Here is a 23425-nt window from a genome sequence, read left to right on the forward strand (position 1 = left end):
TCGATGTCGATTGACAGTCATTTTGTATGTCTTCCATTTTCTTACTATTGCACCAACAGTTGTCTCCTTCTCACCCAGCGTCTTACTTATGGTTTTGTAGCCCATTCCAGCCTTGTGCAGGTCTATGATCTTGTCCCTGACATCCTTAGAAAGCTCTTTGGTCTTGCCCATGTTGTAGAGGTTAGAGTCAGACTGATTAATTGAGTCTGTGGACAGGAGTCTTTTATACAGGTGACCATGTAAGACAGCTGTCTTTAATGTAGGCACCAAGTTGATTTGGAGCGTGTAACTGGTCTGGAGGAGGCTGAACTCTTAATGGTTGGTAGGGGATCAAATACTTATTTCTCTGTGCACAATGCAAATAAATATATATAATTTTGACAATGTGATTTTCTTTTTTTTTTTATATAATCTATCTCTCACTGGTAAAATTAACCTAGCCTAAAAATTCTAGACTGTTCATGACTTTGACAGTGGGCAAACTTACAAAATCAGCAAGGGATCAAATGCTTATTTCCTCCACTGTGTATATATATATATATATATATATATATATATATATATATATATATATATATATATATATTTATATAAAAAAGAGATCAGAAGCACATCACAGTCCAAAAAAAATGGAGAACAATTTTCAAAAGTATATCCATACGGTGTAAGCAGTGTCGCGCTGTAGCCATTCCAACTCCTCTATAGTCACAAAGCCAAGAAGAACACGTGGACAGTGGTGGATTATCATATGGGCGAACCGCACATCGTCTTACAAAACGATACAGCGCGCTAGCGCTGATAACCGCCGCTACGAAGATGGGGAGGAGCAAAGAATTGGCCGGCTTAGGACACGCCTCCCTGACAGTGCGGGTGCCGCCATTGAGTAACAGAACAGCGACGGACGGCTGTTCTGTTACTCCAAAGCTGGAAGAGAAGAGCCGGGTGGGCGGTCACCGTCGCTGAGGTGAGTACTGGCTTATCCTCCTGCCCAACTGGTTCCCGACCGCTGGCTGTATTTTTACGGCCAGCGGTCAGGGACGGGTCCTTAAAACCCGAGCCATAGACTTTCTATGGCTCGGGTTTTAACTTGCTGCCCGCGCGATCGGGCAGCTTAATGTCGGGTCTCCGGCTGTCAGTGACTGGCGGGGACCCTGAGGAGAAGATAGAAGCAGCTTTCGCTGCTTCTGTCTTCTCCGATGTCTTTTTACACAGCGCTCAATGAACGCTGTGTATAGGAATAGAGACAGCAGCAGCGGCGCTGTCTCTATTCCTCCTGGTGATCATGTGACTGGTCACATGATCGCCGGGTGCCGTTACTGACAGACTGCTGCTGGGTCTTACTAGACCCAGCACAGCCCTATTAGTGACAATCGTCACTATGAGAGGGCTGATTTCCCCTGTAACAGTGGAAAAACATTGTGTAAAAGAAAGAAAAAAAATATATAAAGTTCCCCAAAGGTCTTTTTTGACCTTTGAGGGACAGACCATAGTAATAAAAAAATAGTAAAGTGCAAAAAAAATTTAAATAATAATACATACACATAAAATACCCACCCCAAAAAAAAACGTTCCCCTTGCCAATCATTGTTGTAACGCTAGCGCTGACCCAATTACCCTAATATAGACATGTAATATATTAAAATTTACGGTAAACAATGACGATTACAAATAAAAGGTCTATTTTATGGTAAAACTATGTTATTACCCAAAAAAATTAGCTGAAACGTAAAAAGCTTATTTTTTTTACTATTATTTTCAAACTTTATGAATAAAAATTCTAAAATAGCAAAAAAGGTGTGTATAAAAACGATAAAAAACGAAACCTGCATTGTCTATGGAAAAAACGTCGCAAAAATCACGTCGTTAGCCCAACAAATAAAAAAGTTATAGCCATTTAACTAACACGTGCTAAAAATGGCTAAACGGTGTCTGGTCCTGAAGGCTCAAAATAGCGCTGTCCTGAACTGGGTAAAGTCACTGGCCGACGCTAGGTGGGGGATTATGCAGTAAGGGGGAGGGCTAATCACCTAACTAACAGCAGCTAGCTCTATGGGGGGGATAATAGTTTCCCCCCATAGAGCTCTCTTCAGTCAGTTAGACGCTTAACCCCCCCCTCCCCCTTGCAGTATAGTAACTACTGAGGACCCTATGGGGGACGGCGGGATTATTCCTAGAGCCCTCTGCCTGCAGTCAGATGGTTAGACCCCCTTGCAGTATAACTCTCCCTCCCCCCCATAGAGCTCTCAGCAGTTATTATATATATATTTTTTTATTTTTTTAATAAAAATGTGCGTTTGGTGCAACTTTGTAATTACGTTTTATTTAAAAATATTTTCACTTTTTGAGATACAGCTGCTTGTATCCTGTATCCGTCAGGTCAGCAGGACTGACGGGATCAGTGAAACGGGCCCTGCGCTAAATTATAATCTTAGATGTGATAGATTTGAGGTGGATCCTGCGTGTCACTTATCCTGTCAGTCCTGCTGACCAGACGGATACAGGATACAAAGCAGCTGTATCTCAAAAAGTAAAAATATTTTTTAATAAAATCAATCAATCACACTGATACACACACATACATTATATATATATATATATATATATATATATATATATATATATATATATATATATAATATAAAGTTTTTAAATGTGTACATAACCTTGTGCCACTATATAGGGGGAGCGCTGAGTGGCACTTTATACAAGGGGGAGTGCTGTGTGGCACTCTATACAAGGGGGAGCGCTGTGTGGCACTATATACAAGGGGGAGCGCTGTGTGGCACTATATACAAAGGGGGAGGGCTGTGTAGCACTATATACAAGGGGGGGCTGTGTAGTGCTATCCACAGAGGTATGTGTGTGGCGCTCTTTATAGGGGGGGCTTTTTGGTGCTATTTACAAGAGGGGGAGGGCTGTGTGGCGCTCTCTACAGTGGGGCTGTATGGCACTATCTATAGGGGGCTGTGTGTAATGCTCTCTATGGGGGGGATGCGTGATATATAGAGGGGGCTGTGCATGGCGATCTCTATGGGGGTGTGTAATATCTACAGGGGCTGTGTGTGGCACTATGTACAGGGGGCTGTGTGTATGTTTTACAGTGTGTGGTATTATTATATTCAGGCGCGCAGTGTTTGGTGCTATTATATTTAGGGGTACAGTATGTGGCACCATGATAACTTTATTTTCGTTTAAAGGTGTGGAAATTGTAAAGGATCTGCCAGGCACAGCTTCGGGGTTAATGCCCATAGATAATCAGTCTGCACCTGCTTCTATGTCTGTGAGACTGACTCCATCTTCCACCACTCAGGGTGGCAGGCTTAGGAGTGGGAGAACCTATCACAGCCTGGCCAGACGGAGCTAGCTCCCGCCCTCTGTCTATTTATACCTGCCTTTCTGTTCCTCCTTTGCTTGTGATTCTTTTCGTTTGGTTTCCTGGCCCTGCTGCAGCGTCTTGTACTATTGTCCTTGCTTCATATTGACCCCGGCTTGCTGACTACTCTCCTGCTCTGCGTTTGGTACCTCGTACACTCCTGGTTTGACTCGGCTTGTTTACTTCTCTTGTTGCTCACGGTGTTGTCGTGGGCAACTGCCCCTTTCTCCCCCTAGCTCTGTGTACCCTTGTCTGTTTGTCTGTCGTGCACTTATTGAGCGTAGGGACCGTCGCCCAGTTGTACCCCGTCGCCTAGGGCGGGTCGTTGCAAGTAGGCAGGGACTGAGTGGCGGGTAGATTAGGGCTCACTTGTCTGTCTCCCCACCCCCGGTCATTACATAATCACAAGCCTATACCTAGTCTACCCTGGTCCCTGACACCACTATGGACCCCCTTGAGACCCAGGCTCAGCAAATGCAGGGTCTCTCCCTACAGGTCCAGGCCCTGGCTCAGAGGGTCAACCAGCCTGATGCTACCTTGGTAGTCCCCCTCACCTCACCTCTTGAACCCCACCTCAAGTTGCCCGACCGATTCTCAGGGGACCGGAAGACTTTTCTCTCCTTTCGGGAGAGTTGTAGGCTCTATTTTCGCTTAAAGCCCCACTCCTCAGGTTCTGAGAGCCAGCGGGTGGGTATAATTATGTCCCGGCTCCAGGAAGGGCCCCAAGAATGGGCCTTCTCCTTGGCTCCTGACGCCCCTGAACTTTCCTCCGTTTATCTTTTCTTTTCTGCTCTCGGACTCATCTATTACGAGACTGACAAGATTGCTTTTGCCGAGAGTCAGCTGGTGACCTTACGTCAGGGTAAGAGACCTGTTGAGGAGTATTGCTCTGACTTTAGGAAGTGGTGCGTAGCTTCTCGGTGGAATGACCCTGCCTTAAGGTGCCAGTTTAGGTTGGGTCTGTCGAACGCCCTGAAAGACCTGCTAGTTAGCTATCCCTCTTCTGACTCCCTAGACCAGGTTATGGCTTTAGCGGTACGACTTGACCGACGTCTCAGGGAACGACAACGTGAACGTTTATGTGTTTTCTCCTCTGACTCCCCCATGATGCCTCCCGAGGTTCCGTTGCTTCGTTCCTCCCCGGAAGATTCGGAGGTACCTATGCAACTCGGGGCCTCCGTGTCCCCCCAACAATGTAGAGATTTCCGCATGAAGAATGGTCTCTGCTTCTATTGTGGGGATGACAAGCATCAAGTGAACAACTGTCCTAAGCGTAAGAATGCAGCCGGAGAACTTCCGCGCCTAAGTGATCATCGGGGAGGTCACTTGGGCGCACAAGTATTTCCCGTAAATATGAAACGTAATAAAATCTTGCTTCCCTTTCAGGTCTCTTTTGGTGGTAGGTCTGCTACCGGCAGTGCCTTCGTGGATTCAGGGTCGTCTGCTAATATCATGTCTGTGGAATTGCTATGTCTCTAGCTATGCCTTTGATTGATTTGCCTAAACCTGTCCCGGTAGTGGGTATCGACTCCACTCCTCTTGCTAATGGTTATTTTACACAGCATACCCCTGTTTTTGAACTCCTTGTTGGCTCCATGCATTTGGAGCAGTGCTCTGTACTGTTAATGCAGGGATTATCATCCGATTTGGTTTTAGGCCTTCCCTGGTTGCAGTTGCATAATCCCACGTTTGACTGGAATACTGGGGATCTTACCAAGTGGGGTAATGAATGCTTGACATCATGTTTTTCTGTTAATTCTATTTCTCCCCCTGAGGTGGTGAACACGCTACCTGAGTTTGTTCAGGACTTCGCCGATGTTTTCTCTAAGGAAGCCTCCGAAGTGTTACCTCCTCATAGAGAATATGATTGCGCAATCAATTTGGTACCAGGAGCTAAGCTCCCTAAGGGTAGGATATTTAATCTCTCTTGTCCCGAACGTGAAGCCATGAGAGAGTATATCCAGGAATGCCTGGCCAAGGGTTACATTCGCCCCTCTACTTCTCCGGTAGGTGCTGACTTCTTCTTCGTGGGGAAGAAGGATGGTGGTCTTAGGCCATGCATTGACTACCGAAGCTTGAATAAGGTCACTGTAAGGAACCAGTATCCCCTTCCTCTGATTCCTGATCTCTTTAATCAGGTTCAGGGGGCGCAATGGTTCTCTAAGTTTGATCTACGGGGGGCGTATAACCTTATCCGTATCAAAGAGGGGGATGAGTGGAAGACTGCGTTTAACACGCCCGAAGGTCATTTCGAATACCTCGTCATGCCCTTTGGGTTGTGTAATGCTCCCGCGGTCTTCCAGAATTTCATAATTGAGATTTTGAGAGATTACCTGGGGGTATTTCTTGTAGTGTACCTTGATGACATACATGTGTTTTCCAAGGACTGGTCCTCCCACATTGAGCATGTCAGGAAGGTGCTCCAGGTCCTTCGAGAAAACAAACTGTTTGCGAAGACCGAAAAATGTGTGTTTGGGGTGCAGGAGATACCATTTTTGGGCCAAATCCTCACTCCTCATGAATTCCGCATGGACCCTGCCAAGGTCCAGGCTGTGGCGGAATGGGTCCAACCTGCCTCCCTGAAGGCGTTACAGTGCTTCCTGGGGTTCGCTAATTATTACAGGAGGTTCTCCTTCCGACTGGAGTTGCCCCCATCTTTTTGAGTACACGACGTGTTCCATGCCTCCCTCCTTAAACGCTGCTCCCCGTCCTTGGCTCCCTCGAGGAAACCTCCGGTCCCTATTCTCACCCCTGAGGGGGCAGAATTCGAGGTGGCCAAGATTGTGGACAGCAGGATGGTCCAAGGCTCCCTCCAGTACCTGGTCCATTGGAGAGGATACGGGCCTGAGGAGAGGACTTGGGTACCCGCTCGGGATGTTCACGCTGGGATATTGGTCAGGAGGTTTCACCTTCGTTTCCCCAGTAAACCAGGTCCACTTAGAAAGGGTCCGGTGGCCCCTCATAAAACGGGGGGTACTGTAAAGGATCTGCCAGGCACAGCTTCGGGGTTAACGCCCATAGATAATCAATCTGCACCTGCTTCTATGTCTGTGTGACTGACTCCATCTTCCACTACTCAGGGTGGCAGGCTTAGAAGTGGGAGAACCTATCACAGCCTGGCCAGACGGAGCTAGCTCCCGCCCTCTGTCTATTTATACCTGCCTTTCCTGTTCCTCCTTTGCTTGTGATTCTTTTCGTTTGGTTTCCTGGCCCTGCTGCAGCGTCTTGTACTATTGTCCTTGCTTCATATTGACCCCGGCTTGCTGACTACTCTCCTGCTCTGCGTTTGGTACCTCGTACACTCCTGGTTTGACTCGGCTTGTTTACTTCTCTTGTTGCTCACGGTGTTGCCGTGGGCAACTGCCCCTTTCTCCCCCTAGCTCTGTGTACCCTTGTCTGTTTGTCTGTCGTGCACTTATTGAGCGTAGGGACCGTCGCCCAGTTGTACCCCGTCGCCTAGTGCGGGTCGTTCCAAGTAGGCAGGGACTGAGTGGCGGGTATATTAGGGCTCACTTGTCTGTCTCCCCACCCCTGGGTCATTACAGAAATGTTGGAAAAGTGAGGAGACGTCTGAGTGGCAAATTCTGCAGAAATGAGTCATGGCCGGGAGAAGTCATGAGCGCTGGACCGGATGGAGAAGAAAAGAGGAAAAAAACTACTAGAATCTGAGACGTCGTCACCTGTGAGTCACTAGATTTATAGAGAATCTGTCACCTCTCCTGACATGTTTATTATAGGAAATCCTTGTATTTCACATAAAGTCTTTCTGCAGTCCAGGACTGATAGACAATTCCCCTGGTCAGGAGAATGTTTCCCAGCACAGTGTGATACTGTCAGTATGTAGGGACACAGCCCTGTGACAAGGGAAATCGTAACACTGTTAATGCTTGCCCAAAAAAGTAGTGTTAAAAATAGTTACGGCGCGGCAGGGCGGCGGTGCGGAAGGGGGACCCAAGTTTGGGTAACAGCCCAGGGCCCATGGTCTACTTAATCCGCCACTGCACGTGGATATAGATATATCAACCATGACAGATTTCATTTAATTCAGAATTGTCATTTCACCTTTGTTTCATTTATTCCTCTTTTGTTATCAGTGTCTTAGGCCTGTCCGTTCTCGGTATATTAACTTTGGTTGGAACTCCTTAAAATTCAGATAATATGTAAGTAGTCTTAAAGGTCACCGACAGCTATGACATTTTTGTACCTTCATATTAAAACAAACTGCATCTAAAATGTTGTTTGTAACACTTATTTTGGATTAAACATGCTGCACTTTTTCCTACAAACAGGGAAAAACAGTTACCATAGTGATCCAAAGCTCTCAAAAAAATACCCGTACATGATGGCTCCGACAGCCAATCTGATATAATGGAAATAAACGTATTTCATCCTTATTTATATAGTGCTATACAGAGAATGCACTGGCTTATTAGTATCAGTTTTAGGCCTCATGCACAGGGGTGTATAATGGCTCTATTTTTTCTGTCACGTAGTAGGGGAGAATAGCTTCGTACATGCGGCACCATTGCGCATTGTGTAGCAGCAAAAAAAAATTCTTACTTCTAAACTGTGAGGGCTGTCTCTGTCAATAAGTTTGTTGACTGTCTCCAATGACAACCAGCTGAACTGTGAATGCAGGGTAACCATCATGGCACTGTCAGGAATTGTGCGATATAAGTAATGTGTATTTAAAAAGTAATTTACTTAGATTATATCTATATATTAGATGCTCAAAAGGTGGGCATACCCTTTAAAGGCAGATGTATTAGCCACCCAGCCCCCTATATGTCATCTATACAGACCACAAAAGTTATAAACGTTGAGAAAGTCAGATACTAAATAGACACTAATACTAATATGTTATAGTGTATTTGTCACCAGTCAGACCCTTCAAATGACTGTTTAAATGGTTGTCTGTTTTCTAATAAATGCTGTCCAGATATACTAAAATAAAATGTTATGTATCTAATTCCATGTCTTTTTTTTTTAAACTCTCCCTTCTTTTTATGAATTCCGAAAGGCAACATGGCCACAGGTTAGTGCTGTGTTGAGGGTTTACGTGCACCTCTATTCCATAACATCAGAAAAACTGGACAGAAAAAAATGCTGTAGAGTAAGGCCTCATGCACTCGACCGTAGCCATGTGCACGGCCGTGATTTCCGGGTCGGCCCGCCATGGATTAACATCCGCGAGCCGCCTTAAAATCGCAGGGCTGTGCACATGGCCGCGGCCATTATTTTTAATGAGCCCGGCCGTAATACGGCTTGCCCGTTGTTTCTGCGGTCCGGACTCCGAGGCCATGCACGGACCGTGAAAACCACAGTCGTGTGCATGGCCCCATAGGAATGAATGGGGCCGCAATTCTCCCGTGGATTTTCGGGGGGAATTGCGGCCGCAAAAGCACATTCGTGTGCATGTGGTCTGAGTACGTGGCATAACTTTTTATTTTAGGACATCTGAGTACCATTTGTAAGAAGCCGGACTTTTATTTTATAGCACTTATAACATGATGTAATTTAAAATCTTTCTTATAATTTGTCCTAATGAGACAAGCCCTGTCCATATACCCTATTAAGTCATATGAACATCATAGCGCAGGAGCCCCTACTTGGAATGTCCTTCTATTAACCAGAACTGAGAGAAGCTAAGCAACAGCGGATTTAAAGGGGTTTTCCCATAATTAAAATGTATCACCTATCCACAGGACAGGTGACAAATATCTGATTGTGGGGAACCGACTGCTGGGACCCCCACCAATCACGAGAATGGGCTTAACTTGCCGTTCCTGGGAGCCCCATCAGAATGGAACAGTACTGTGCATGCCTGAACACCGCTCCATTTATTTCTATAGGGCTGCCAAAGATAGTGCTCGGCAGTCCCATAGAATGAATGGATTAGTGGTTGAGCTCCCAGGAACGGCATGGTATGCCGTTCTTGTGATCAGTGGGGGTCCCTATCAGTCAGACCCTCCACCGATCAGACATGTATCACCTATCCTGTGAAGAGGTAATAAATTATTTTCTTGGAATATATTTTATTCTATTGGAAAGGATGACATGTAATATGTACTATATTTCCCCTATATTTATGATTGCAGGGGAAATGTCTGGCCTGCTACCTGGTTGAGAGAATCTCTTTTATTACTCAATTATGGAGGAGTATGTATTCATCAAGGGCATGTATTCCCATGAACATACATGTACAGACTCTTTTATACATGTCTATGGCCTTCGAGATGTAAAATATCACAAGCAGATAACCATGCAGTAGTTACAGAGTCACCACCATCACCCGAAATGTGTTGAATGTTCTCAACAGAGAGTTGAATGGATGAATCGCCTGCGATTTTTGTAGATTCACCCCATTTCACCCAAGTTCACCTTAACATTATTTTTACTTATTGGTGGAGATAGAACATTAGGTTATGCTATAGAGACCAGATCACACACACAGAAAAGAGTGACAGTACCTTAAATGGATTTTCTCATTATGATCATTTATCACCTTTCCACAGGATAGGTGATAAATGTCTAATCGGTGGGGGTCGTACGGATCTAACCACTGGGACCTCCACCGATACCGAGTAGGGGGTCCCGGAGTTCCCTATGTGAATGGAAGGGGACTGCACATGCCCAGCCACTGCTTCATTCACTTTCTATGGGGCTGCAGGAGATAGATGATTAGACATTTATCGCCTATCCTGTGGGTATCTGATAAAGTATCCTAATAATTGTAGCGCCCATGGCCGCGGGCCGTCGGGTTCACTCACCTCCCGACGCCCGCAGCCATGGATCTGTGAGCGCTGGCCTCCGTCTCCCTCCTAGGAGATGCCAGCGCTCACTTCCGCTCCGTCCGGCTGGGTCCCGTAGGGTGCGCGCACACGTTCGCGCCCGCTCTTAAAGGGCCAGCGAGCGCACATGAAAACAATGATCATTAACCCACATGATTTCCTGCTCTATAAGAATGCCCCAGCCCTTCTGATCCTTGCCTGAGCGTTGTTAGTCTTTCACAGTCTGTCTCGCAAATGGTCCCTTAGTGTCTCCCGTTCCAGCTGTTACCCGTGCCCTGTTCCCGTTCCTGTATTCCGCATTGTTCCTGTGTCTACCCGTGTTCAAGTGCCGTCTGCCACGTCAAGTGCCATCTGCCACGTCAAGTGCCATCTGCCACGTCAAGTGCCATCTGCCACGTCAAGTGTCTTCTGCCACGTCAAGTGTCATCTGCCACGTCAAGTGCCATCTGCCACGTCAAGTGTCATCTGCCACGTCAAGTGCCATCTGCAACGTCAAGTGTCTTTTGTCACGTCAAGTGTAATCTGCCACGTCAAGTGTCATCTGCCACGTCAAGTGCCATCTGCCACGTCAAGTGTCTTCTGCCACATCAAGTGCCATCTGCTCATCGGATACTGCCCGCCACGTCTGGCGCCACTTTCCGCACCTGCCTCCATCCGTGCTGAAGCCACAGCCACCGTCCGGACTATTTCAGGTACCTAAGCATTACTGTCTGCCATCTTACTTTCACATAGACTGTGACCTGGTCAGCTGCCTCCCCGCTACGGCGGAGCGGCCTAGTGGGTCCACAAACCCAGTGTCCATGACAGTACGCTCAGGCCATGGAACCCGCTGGCCAGCCCAAGACCCCAGTACAGAAGATTCAGACAGAGATGCATGACCTACGCACTCGTCAGGATCAACTCCTTGAGGCGGTGAATTCTATTCTGGTCCACCTGGATCTACTCGCTGTTCCACCCTCGGTTCTTCCTCCAGAGGCTGTTGCCGTGCCACTGCTTGTTGCTCCCCCTGTTTGTTCCGGATCCTCAGTTCCTCTGCCTCCGCGCTACGACGGTGACCCCAGAGCATGCAGAGGATTTCTTAATCAATGCACGGTGCATTTTAGGCTACGGCCTCATCTCTTCCCCTCCGAGGAGGCTAAAGTAGCGTTCATTATCTCCCTCCTCGCTGGCAAGGCCCTCGCATGGGCAAACCCAATCTTGGAGCAACAGGGACCTGTATCCTCGGACCTAGCCTTGTTCCTGCAGTCTTTTCGTGCCGTGTTCGAGGAGCCGGGTCGAACATCCTCTGCCGCAGTCACTCTGTTGACCCTCAAGCAAGAAGGCTCCACAGTAGGGGAGTATGCGATCTCCTTCCGTACCCTAGCAGCCGAGCTGGCATGGAACAATGAGGCACTGGTGGCGACCTTCTGGCAGGGACTGTGCTCTCACATCAAGGACGAACTGCCAGCCCGCGACCTTCCTTCTACCTTGGATGCCCTCATCCTGTTAGCCACCCGGGTTGATATGAGAATCCGGGAGCGCTCTCAAGAGGTTCGTCAGGAGAGCCGGTCCCACAGACCAGCACCCCCTGCCCAGAGACCACTATTGTCCACTCCTAGTGCGCTACCTGAGGAACCCATGCAGGTAGACAGAGTGCGGTTATCTGAACAGGAGAAGCAGCGCAGACGCTCCTCTGGACTTTGCATGTATTGCGGCCTCAAGGGTCATTTTGTGCGTCAATGCCCACAGAAACCGGGAAACTCCAGTACCTAGGGTTGGTTGGAGAGGCAACTCTAGGTGGAACGTCTCCAAACGTTAAAACCTCTTCCAAATTATCGATACCTGTGACCATCGTCACCGGACAGACTTCACATCCTTCCTCCGCCTATCTTGACTCTGGAGCGGCTGCTAATTTTATCCACCAAGATTTAGTGGATCGGTTTCAACTACCCACAGTCCGTCTGGAGAGACCCCTGGCAGTTGCCTCTGTGAATGGTCTACCGCTGCCTGATCCAATCATGCTCATCACTGAGCCGGTGACATTACGGGTCGGAGCTCTTCACTCAGAACAGATCTCCTTCCTGGTACTACCCAAGGCTATCAATCCTATCCTGCTGGGTCTGCCATGGCTCCGTCTACACGCCCCGACACTCGACTGGAGGTCTGGAGAGGTTCTTCAATGGGGCTCCAGATGCCATAGCCATTGCCTGTCACAAGTCCGTCCTGTTGTGCCCCCTCTGCCTCAGTCACTCTCCGATCTACCTTCTCAGTATGCCAGTTTTGCGGATGTCTTCTGCAAACGAGAGGCTGAGACGTTGTCTCCACATCGGAATTATGACTGTCCAATTGAACTGGTTCCCAATGCTTCTCTTCCCCGTGGACGAGTATATCCTCTCTCCTTGCCAGAGACTTTATCGATGTCAGCCTATATCAAGGAGAACTTGGAGAGGGGTTTTATTCGAAAATCTTCCTCCCCGGCCGGGGCAGGATTCTTCTTCGTTAAAAAGAAAGATGGATCTCTCCGACCCTACATTGACTACCGTGGTCTCAATCAGATCACGGTCAAGAACAAATACCCGTTGCCACTCATTTCCGAGCTGTTTGATCGCATACGAGGAGGCAAAAATTTTTCCAAGCTAGATCTGCGGGGGGCCTATAATCTAATCCGGATTCGCCGGGGTGACGAATGGAAGACGGCATTTAACACCCGCGATGGGCACTACGAATACCGAGTGATGCCCTTCGGACTGTGTAACGCTCCCGCAGTATTTCAGGAGTTCGTTAATGACATCTTCCGAGATCTCCTCTATACTTGTGTTGTAGTTTATCTCGATGATATTCTAATCTTCTCCCCAGATCTGATGACCCATCGGAGGCACGTTCGTCAAGTTCTTCTGCGACAAAGAGAGAATCGCTTGTATGCCAAGTTAGAGAAATGCACCTTTGAAAAGAGGTCTCTGCCCTTCCTGGGCTATGTCATCTCGGATCAAGGCCTTAAGATGGACCCTGAGAAGTTAAAGTCTGTCCTGGAATGGCCACGTTCTCAAGGCCTAAGGGCCATACAGCGGTTCCTGGTTTTCGCCAATTTCTACCGGCAGTTTATTCCGAACTTTTCTTCTCTGACGGCCCCCATCTCTACCCTTACCAAGAAGGGTGTGAACGCCAAGGTGTGGACTCCGGAGGCAGAGTCCGCATTCATTAGCCTCAAGAAGGCCTTCACTTCAGCTTCGATCCTCCATCACCCTGACATATCTCGGCAGTTCTCACTGGAAGTGGACGCTTCCTCTGTTGGTGCAGGCGCACTTCTGTTCCAGAGGAGCTCCAAAGGAAAGGCAGTAGTGTGTGGCTACTACTCAAGACTGCTTTCCTCTGCTGAGCGCAATTATTTCATTGGAGATCGGGAGCTACTGGCTATCAAATTGGCCCTGGAGGAGTGGAGACATCTTCTGGAGGGCGCTGCTCACCCCATCCTGATCTTCACCGACCACAAGAATCTCACTTACCTTCAGTCCGCTCAAAGACTGAATCCTCGTCAAGCCAGGTGGTCACTGTTCTTCACCCGTTTCCAATTTCTGCTCCACTACCGTCCCGCTGACAAGAACGTGAGGGCCGATGCCCTGTCCAGATCATTCTAAATGGAAGACACGGTGGAGTCCCTTCAGACGATCATAGACCCATCCTGCGTTGTCACCGCCAATCCTCCTGCATTCCGCATTGTTCCTGTGCCTACCCGTGTTCAAGTGCCGTCTGCCACGTCAAGTGCCATCTGCCACGTCAAGTGTCATCTGCCACGTCAAGTGTCACCTGCCACGTCAAGTGTCATCTGCCACGTCAAGTGCCATCTGCCACGTCGTCAAGTGCCATCTGCCACATCAAGTGTCTTCTGCCACGTCAAGTGTCATCTGCCACGTCAAATGCCATCTCCCACATCAAGTTTCATCTGCCACGTCAAGTGCCATCTGCCACGTCAAGTGCCATCTGCCACGTCAAGTGTCATCTGCCACATCAGGGCCATCTGCCACGCCAATTGTCATCTGCCATGTCAAGTGTCATCTGCCACGTCAAGTGCCATCTGCCACGTCAAGTGTCTTCTGCCACGTCAAGTGCCATCTGCTCATCGGATACTGCCCGCCACGTCTGGCGCCACTTTCCGCACCTGCCTCCATCCGTGCTGAAGCCACAGCCACCGTCCGGACTATTTCAGGTACTTAAGCATTACTGTCTGCCATCTTACTTTCACATAGACTGTGACCTGGTCAGCTGCCTCCCCGCTACGGCGGAGCGGCCTAGTGGGTCCACAAACCCAGTGTCCGTGACAATAATATACTGCACAGGACACTTCTCAGTCATGCACATGTGTTTATACAGTCGGCATTCATTCGACGGATCCATTTCCTTTTTTTAAAGGGGGAAGTAAACATGTTTTATCTTTTTTTCTTCAGATGGATTCAAATGTATACTGTGCAAACATACACCCTTACATTTGGATTGGTCTGTCATTGACATGTCATTTTGTTTTGTGGTGTTCTTTATCCCACATTTTTCAATGCAGTAAAAAAAAAGTATCAAGACAAAAACCTGACAGATGAATGCCTATAGGAAACAGTTTTGGTATCGGTCTGCCCCATGGAAGTCTAGGGATACTGTACAGTATACATCCAGATATCTTGTTTTTGGTACCAGTCATATACTGACAACTGTATGCAAAAAACGTGGTGTGAATTGAGCCTTACCTCCGCTCTATGACTTTAATGCAAATAAGAGCGACACATTGAATCTGCTTTCTTTGGCATTAAAAGAGCAATATTGTCATTGACCTTTACGTTACCAGAATAGCACAGTAATTAGAGAGCCCATTTTTACTACACAGTTAATTTAATGAAGACTCAGCTGCTGTTTTATGTAGGAATTGACGGTTTCACTTTAATTGCTTGTTAGTAAATAGTTTTACTTTTGAGGAAAGTGTAAAATATTCTAAGATGTTTTTGCGTATCTTTTATCTATAATTTTATTTCCCACGGGGTAGGCTTAACCTGTTTTATTTTCTGCTTACTGCTATTGGTGGAGACTCATGAGCCAAGTCTTCCACCGATCACTGGAGCAAAAGGGGCTTTGGTGATTTTGTTTTCTGACTCTCGATGACATGTCAAGATGTGGCTGCCCACCTTTGCTACAATCTTTTTTTTTATAGCTCCAATGCATCTGAAATGTAACATAGGGTAACTTCATATAGTCTTAGTTAAAAATCTCTTACTGTTCTGTGTCTCCATGGTAACAGACTACAAACAAACCCTGTGTACACTGATCCTGCATACTCCCTTCCACCTGTCCCCTACTTCTTACTAACATACATTTGGTAGGTTAGGAAGAAGTCAGGGACAGACGGAAGAGGGTATGACTGCAGAATCAGGCTGCAAAGGTTTATCTTTTTTGTAGTCTGTAACCATGGAGACACACACTATATGAGCTGTAGACGCAAAACGGTAGGATATTTTTAACCAAGGACTTGTAAAGTTGATTCATTTTTTATTTAGAAGCAATAAAAAGCTAATTGGTTGCAAAAGGTGGACATAGCCTTTAATGTTAAGTCACGAAGTATGGGGCAACATGTGTCCCTTGTCTACATTAAAAGCAAGACATATTACATATTTACCTTTTTTTCTGATATATGCATATTCTGCCCCTTAGTGACACCTAAAGTTATCATGTTATTTATCCCGCATGGTAAATGCCGTAAAAAATCCCCGCAAAAGACAAAGTCATTATTGTTTTTTGTTCATCCCTCCTCACAAAAAAAAAGGAATAAAAAATGAAAACTTGTACTGCAAAAAACAAGCTTTCGCACAACTCCATGGATGGAAAAATAAAAATGTTTTGGGTCTTGAAGTGGCAGAATTTTATTTTATTTTTTTCCAAAAAGTGTTTTTATTGGGCAAAAGTAATACATCGTCAAAAAGAACTAAATCATTTTTATTTTTTTTATAGAATCCAAGAAACCAGTTTCACCTCTTTCCTCTGCAGTCTTTTGTCGTTTTTTTCATTTTTGCTTTTTCCTCCACATTTTCCACAAATCATAACTTTTTTATTTTTACATCAATAAAGCCATATGAGGGCTTGTTTATTTGCTGGACGATTTGCAGTTTTTTTCACAGCACCATCTATTGTACCATATAATGTATTTGGAAACTGGAAAACATTTCTTTGTGGGGTGGCATAGGAAAAAACAGTGATTCCTTCATTGTTTTTTGGGTTTCTTTGTTACGGCCTTCACCGTGTGCTAAAAACGACATGCTACCTTTATTCTGCGGGTTAATACGAGTACGGTGATACCAAATTTATATAATTTTTTTTATGTTTTACTACTTTTACAGAAACAAAAATCATTGTTTAAAATAAATTTTGTTTTGTGATGCCATATTCGGAGAGTCATAACTTTTTAATTTTTTCCGTCAATTGAGCAGTGTGAGGTTTTGTTTTTTGCATGGTGAGCTGTATTCATTGGTACCATTTTGGGGTACATACGACCTTTTCGATTCTGGCGGTTTCATTTTTTTTTTTTTTACTGCGGTTACAGTGCAGGTTAAATAATGTTATATTGTAACAGTTCATACTTTTTTTTGTATATGTGTGTGTATATATATATATATACATATATATATATATATATATATATATATATATATATATATATACACAGTGAAGGAAATAAGTATTTGATCCCTTGCTGATTTTGTAAGTTTGCCCACTGTCAAAGACATGAACAGTCTAGAATTTTTAGGCTAAGTTAATTTTACCAGTGAGAGATAGATTATATAAAAAAAAAAAAAACAGAAAATCACATTGTCAAAATTGTATATATTTATTTGCATTGTGCACAGAGAAATAAGTATTTGATCCTCTACCAACCATTAAGAGTTCAGCCTCCTCAAGACCAGTTACACGCTCCAAATCAACTTGGTGCCTGCATTAAAGACAGCTGTCTTAAATGGTCACCTGTATAAAAGACTCCTGTCCACAGACTCAATTAATCAGTCTGACTCTAACCTCTACAACATGGGCAAGACCAAAGAGCTTTCTAAGGATGTCAGGGACAAGATCATAGACCTGCACAAGGCTGGAATGGGCTACAAAACCATAAGTAAGACGCTGGGTGAGAAGGAGACAACTGTTGGTGCAATAGTAAGAAAATGGAAGACATACAAAATGGCTGTCAATCGACATCGATCTGGGGCTCCATGCAAAATCTCACCTCGTGGGGTATCCTTGATCCTGAGGAAGGTGGGAGCTCAGCCGAAAAATACACGGGGGGGGAACTTGTTAATGATCTCAATGCAGCTGGGACCACAGTCACCAAGAAAACCATTGGTAACACATTATGCCGTAATGGATTAAAATCCTGCAGTGCCCGCAAGGTCCCCCTGCTCAAGAAGGCACATATACAGGCCCGTCTGAAGTTTGCAAATGAACATCTGGATGATTCTGAGAGTGATTGGGAGAAGGTGCTGTGGTCAGATGAGACTAAAATTGAGCTCTTTGGCATTAACTCAACTCACCGTGTTTGGAGGAAGAGAAATGCTGCCTATGACCCAAAGAACACCGTCCCCACTGTCAAGCATGGAGGTGGAAACATTACGCTTTGGGGGTGTTTTTCTGCTAAGGACACAGGACTACTTCACCGCATCAATGGGAGAATGGATGGAGCCATGTACCGTCAAATCCTGAAGTGACAACCTCCATCCCTCCACCAGGACATTAAAAATGGCTCGTGGCTGGGTCTTCAGCACGACAATGACCCGAAACATACAGCCAAGGCAACAAAGGAGTGGCTCAAAAAGAAGCACATTAAAGTCATGGAGTGGCCTAGCCAGTCTCCAGACCTTAATCCCATCGAAAACATATGGAGGGAGCTGAAGATCCGAGTTGCCAAGCGACAGCCTCGAAATCTTAATGATTTACAGATGATCTGAAAAGAGGAGTGGGCCAAAATTCCATCTAAAATGTGTGCAAACCTCATCATCAACTACAAAAAAACGTCTGACTGCTGTGCTTGCCAACAAGGGTTTTGCCACCAAGTATTAAGTCTTGTTTGCCAAAGGGATCAAATACTTATTTCTCTGTGTACAATGCAAATAAATATATATAATTTTGACTATGTGATTTTCTGTTTTTTTTTATTTTTATATAATCTATCTCTCACTGGTAAAATTAACCTAGCCTAAAAATTCTAGACTGTTCATGTCTTTGGCAGTGGGCAAACTTACAAAAAATCAACAAGGGATCAAATACTTATTTCCTTCACTGTATATATATACATTTTTAACTGTATTTTTTTTTTAAAATCTCTTTTTATTGAATTAAGAAAATACATACATCATTCAATTATGCAGATACAAAGCTCAACATTGCATCATGTGATAAGCATATCATTTGAGAAAAGGCGTGCAGACCTTAAAGTGTAACTAAACATTTGACAAACTTCTGACATGTCATAGTGACATGTCGAAAAGTTTTGATTGGTTGGGGTCCAAGCACTGAGACCCCATCTCTAAAATGAAGCGAAAGAAGCGCTCAGCCGCTTAGTTTCTGTTCGGCCTTTTCCGGAAATCAATGTATCGTAGTATGGGCTCAATAGAAAGTCCATGAGCCCGTTCTCCGATACATCAGGTACCCAGAAGAAGCCGATCAGAAACGAAGCGGCTGAGTGCTCACAAGAGCGCTTCTGCCGCTATGATTTAGCGATTGGTGGGGGTCTCAGTGCTCGGACCCCCACCAATCAAAACTTCTAACACGTCATTATGACATGTCAGAAGTTTGTTGAAACGTTTAGTTACAATTTAAGAAATAAAGCATTGAGAAACGTACAAGCATCTGTAGTTTTTATCAAATAAAGAACATTAAAACTATATACAAAGTTCCCTTACAAAGTACACATTTCTTAGGGTATGTGCACACGGTAGCAGGCTTTTACGTCTGAAAAGACAGACTGCGAGGCTTCTCTGACAGCCGTAAATTTTGAGCTGTGCTTCATTGAGTTCAATGAAGAACGGCTCAAATTACGTCTGAAAGAAGTGCCCTGCACTTCTTTTGACGAGGCTGTATTTTTACGCGTCGTCGTTTGACAGCTGTAAACGCGTAAATGACAGGTTGTCTGCACAGTACGTCGGCAAACCCATTCAAATGAATGGGCAGATGTTTGCCGACGTATTGTAGCCGTATTTTCAGACGTAAATCGAGGCATAATACACCTCGTTTACGTCTGAAAATAGGTCGTGTGAACCCAGCCTTAGAGGTACATACATATGAAAAATAAAAATAAAAGAAAAATGGATTGCAAAGTTAAAGAAACAAATGGCATGTAGTGACAACCCTAATAGTGGATAATATAGGTTGAGAGGTAGGCTAAGGGCGGGTTCACACGTGGCGGAATTTCACTTAAATTCCGCTGCGGACACTCCGCAGCGTTAATCCGCAGCGGTGCCGTTTGTCCATTGACTTACACTTTAATTTAGCAGTGTTCGTTTAGACGAGGCGTAAAATTCCGCTGCGGAGCATAGGCTGCGGAGCAGAATTTGGTGTCCGCAGCATGCTCTGTCTGTTGCGGAGCAGTGGCGGACTCATGGCGGAATTTCTCCATTGACTTCAATGGAGAGTCAAAATTCCGCAATGAAGTCCGCAGATCTTATGTGTGCTGCGGAGCGTATTGGTTTTACTACCATGACATTTCTTCATTCTGGCTGGACCTATGTATTTCTAGGTCTACAGCCAGACTGAGGAAGTCAATGGGGCTCCCGTAATGACGGGAGCGTTGCTAGGAGACGTCTGTAAATAGTCACTGTCCAGGGTGCTGAAAGAGTTAAGCGATCGGCAGTAACTGTTTCTGCACCCGGGACAGTGACTACCGATCTCAATATACATGTATCTGTAAAAAAACATATAAGTTCATACTTACCGAGAACTCCCTGCGTCTGTCTCCAGTCCGGCCTCCCAGGATGACGTTTCAGTGTAAGTGACGGCTGCAGCCAATCACAGGCCAAGCACAGGCTGCAGCGGTCACATGGACTGGCGCGTCATCCAGGGAGGTCGGGCTGGATGCCGAAAGAGGGACGCGTCACCAAGACAACGGCCGGTAAGTATGAAAATCGTTTACTTTCACTAGGGAAAGTGCTGTCCCTTCTCTCTATCCTGCACTGATAGAGAGAAGGGAAGCACTTTTCCCGCAGTCCGCAGCAGCTAGTCCGCATCAATGTACTGCACATTTTGTGCAGATCCGCAGCAGAATCTGCAACGCAGATTCTGTGCGGCATTGATGCGGACAGTTGCGGAGGAAATCCGCCACGTGTGGTCATGCCCTAAAAGTGATGAGTGAGTACTAGGAAGTGGGAATACAACTCTCCTGATAAAATAATAAAGTAGAGTAAGCGAAGGCCCCCTTCAAAACTACTATGGGAATATTGTCCAAATTCTGTGGAACTAAGTTGGGAATGAGAAGTAAACCATGGATTCCATAAGTCCAAAAATGAGTTGCGTCTGCGGAGTTCCCAGATTAATAGTTCCTCCATTCTGCACAACATGTCGACTTTGGCCGTCCAATTTTGAATGGTCAGGGGTATGTAAGATTTACAATATAAAGGGATAAGCATTTTTTATGCTATAAGCAAGTGAGCAAGTCATTACATTTCGGAGGGAAGTTGCCCGACGGTAGCCATAGGGAGAATCAGCGTGGGAGTGGGTGGCACTTGCTGTTTGGTCATTGTTTCACAAATGGATTCAATGGTTCTCCATAAGGTTTGGATAAGTGGGTAAAACCACCATAAGTAGGAGGAGAACCTTTATGTGAATTACATCGCCAGCATCTATCAGACACCGTAGAAAATATTTAACTGTATTTAAATTGAACCAGCGATCATTGAATTATCAGGGGACTTGAACCAGCGATCATTGGATTACTTGCACAATATACTGCAAAACTAATGTATTGCTGTATATCGTTATTTTTACAGCCTCCTATTAAACCCCTTCATTAGGCCCCCAGGCTGCCATGACAATCATCGGCACCCTGCGATCGCGTTACAGGGGGGACGATTAGGCGTTGGAGGGGGCCATCCCCTCTTTCTAAATGTTTAGATCCCGCGGTCGCTATTGACCGTGGCATCTATGTAGTTAAACTATCGGGGTCTCGCTTGTTGCAGTGAAGTGTTGGCTGTAACATTCAGCTGACACACTCAACTTATGGAGTTAGCTCAGCCGTAAGCCCGCTCCATACTATCCCTCCTGGCGGATGTCGGGATGGAGTTAAGCAGCACATTGGATGAAATCTACATCACTAGTACTGTAATAAAAGCTTGTGATATAGAGAATGCAAACTGTCCCCCTATATATACACAATATGCACTAATTATAGTATAGCTTCTGAGGATACTGTATTAACACATGATTATTAACATTCCGCTCCTGTCGGCTCTTGTTTTTTTTGTGAATCAATGCATTTGTCCCTCTCTCTTAGACCATATTTTTCTCTTTATTTCAAGGTGTTTTTCTTTGTGCTATAATACTGTCCCCCGGGAGATATATTGATTTTGTGCCTTGACTTCACTGAGCACATTAAAGCCATTATTATTATTATGAGGCGCCTATTTGTTTCAATGTAGCTTGTTGTTTTTTCTGTCCATTTAATTACTTTCATTTTAATTAATTTCCTATTGCAAATACATACTGTTTAGTTTACAGCAAAATAAAGGTATAGTCCAGGATTGCCGTTTAGTATTCAGTAAAATCCTCCAGTCAATATTGGCCTGAAATAGCAGTGATCTTCATAATGTGTGACTACATGTCTCCATAAAAAGAAAAGGATCTTAGGATATAGAAAGAGAGTCAGTGTCGGCCACGTTCTAATAATATATAGAGATCCTTGCTATGCAGCAGACCCAGACCTGCTTTATTATGACACTTGACCTTCACAGTCTGAAGGGAATGGTTACCTAAATGCCATATGAAATAAATGGTGGTCACTAATGTTATTTAAACAAAAATATACATGAAGAATGTCAGAAATATATATGCTTCATAATTAAAAATAAAAGAAATTTTTTTCTAAAAGCCCATCTAAAAACCTGCAATGTCCCCTTTTTCATTAACTGTTAATGCACAAAGAAATATAATTATGCATCGATTGTAATTACTATTCAGATTAAAAAAAACTTTAAATAGACAATAACTTTCAAACTATTTATGCTAATCTAATCTCTGTTGTTAACTGTTTTATACATGCAAATTCAGTATGAAGTTACTGCCACTAGGTGTCTCCCTACCTGTAATCTGTTGTCTACACCCTATTGTCAACTAAAATCCGTCTCCAGTTACCGAGCAAAGGAGATGTACTGCAGGAAGTGGGGGTGTGCCTCTTCACTGCCTGCCCATAGATGTGTATGGGGAGGGGGGAGCAGGAGGAGGGAGCAGAGAGAGAGACACACACACACACACACACACACACACACACCACACACACACACACACACACACACACACACACACACAGACACGATACTTATAGAAGTCTATGAAGAGGGGAGTGGGTAGCAGAAGCAGAGAGAGACACACACACACACACACACACACACACACACACACTGCTTCCCATAGAAGTTTATGGAGAGGGGAGGGGGTAGCAGAAGCAGAGTCACACAAACACACACACACACTGCTTCCCATAGAAGTTTATGGAGAGGGGAGAGTGTAGCAGAAGCAGAGAGAGACACACAGACACGCTACCCATAGAAGTCTATGAAGAGCGGGTAGCAGGAGCAGAGAGAGAGATACACAGACATGCTACCTATAGAAATCTATGGAGAAGGGAGGGGGACCAGAGGAGGAAGCAGAGGTGGAATGGAGTCACAGGCTGCTGGTAAGAGTTATATCTCACCCCAGTGCTGGATTCTCATCTACACTGCTCTTTATTGCTGTATGATGTCCTCCATGTTCTGCAGCTTCTTTATATATGTGATAGAGATAGGAGAGCAAGATTCTCCTGTTCTATTTTCACAGTGTATAGAAGACAGGATAGCAGTAGGCTCTGCCCACGAGCTCATAGAAAACTGAGAATTAGCGATACCGTTTGTAGGGGGAAAACTGCTAATATAATGCAGAATACAAGTCATATAATGGTCAAAATTAGTTTTATTCCTCATGTACTCACACATGTCAGCTTATTCTGAAAAGTCACCTGAAAAATTAGGTATGCTTTAAAATATATTTGTTCACACTATGTTATGCATTAGCACTCCCC

The 23425-nt window shown here is 45.1% G+C and overlaps 1 protein-coding gene across 2 annotated transcripts in view; it reads right to left on the reverse strand.

Annotated features, from left to right (window-relative positions):
* The window catches only part of ASIC1 (acid sensing ion channel subunit 1), a 223280-nt gene that overhangs the window by 175551 nt on the left and 24304 nt on the right, over positions 1-23425 (reverse strand). The window lies entirely within an intron of this gene.

The sequence above is a fragment of the Rhinoderma darwinii genome, chromosome 2, assembly GCF_050947455.1.
Source record: "Rhinoderma darwinii isolate aRhiDar2 chromosome 2, aRhiDar2.hap1, whole genome shotgun sequence".
Classification (NCBI taxonomy): domain Eukaryota; kingdom Metazoa; phylum Chordata; class Amphibia; order Anura; family Rhinodermatidae; genus Rhinoderma; species Rhinoderma darwinii.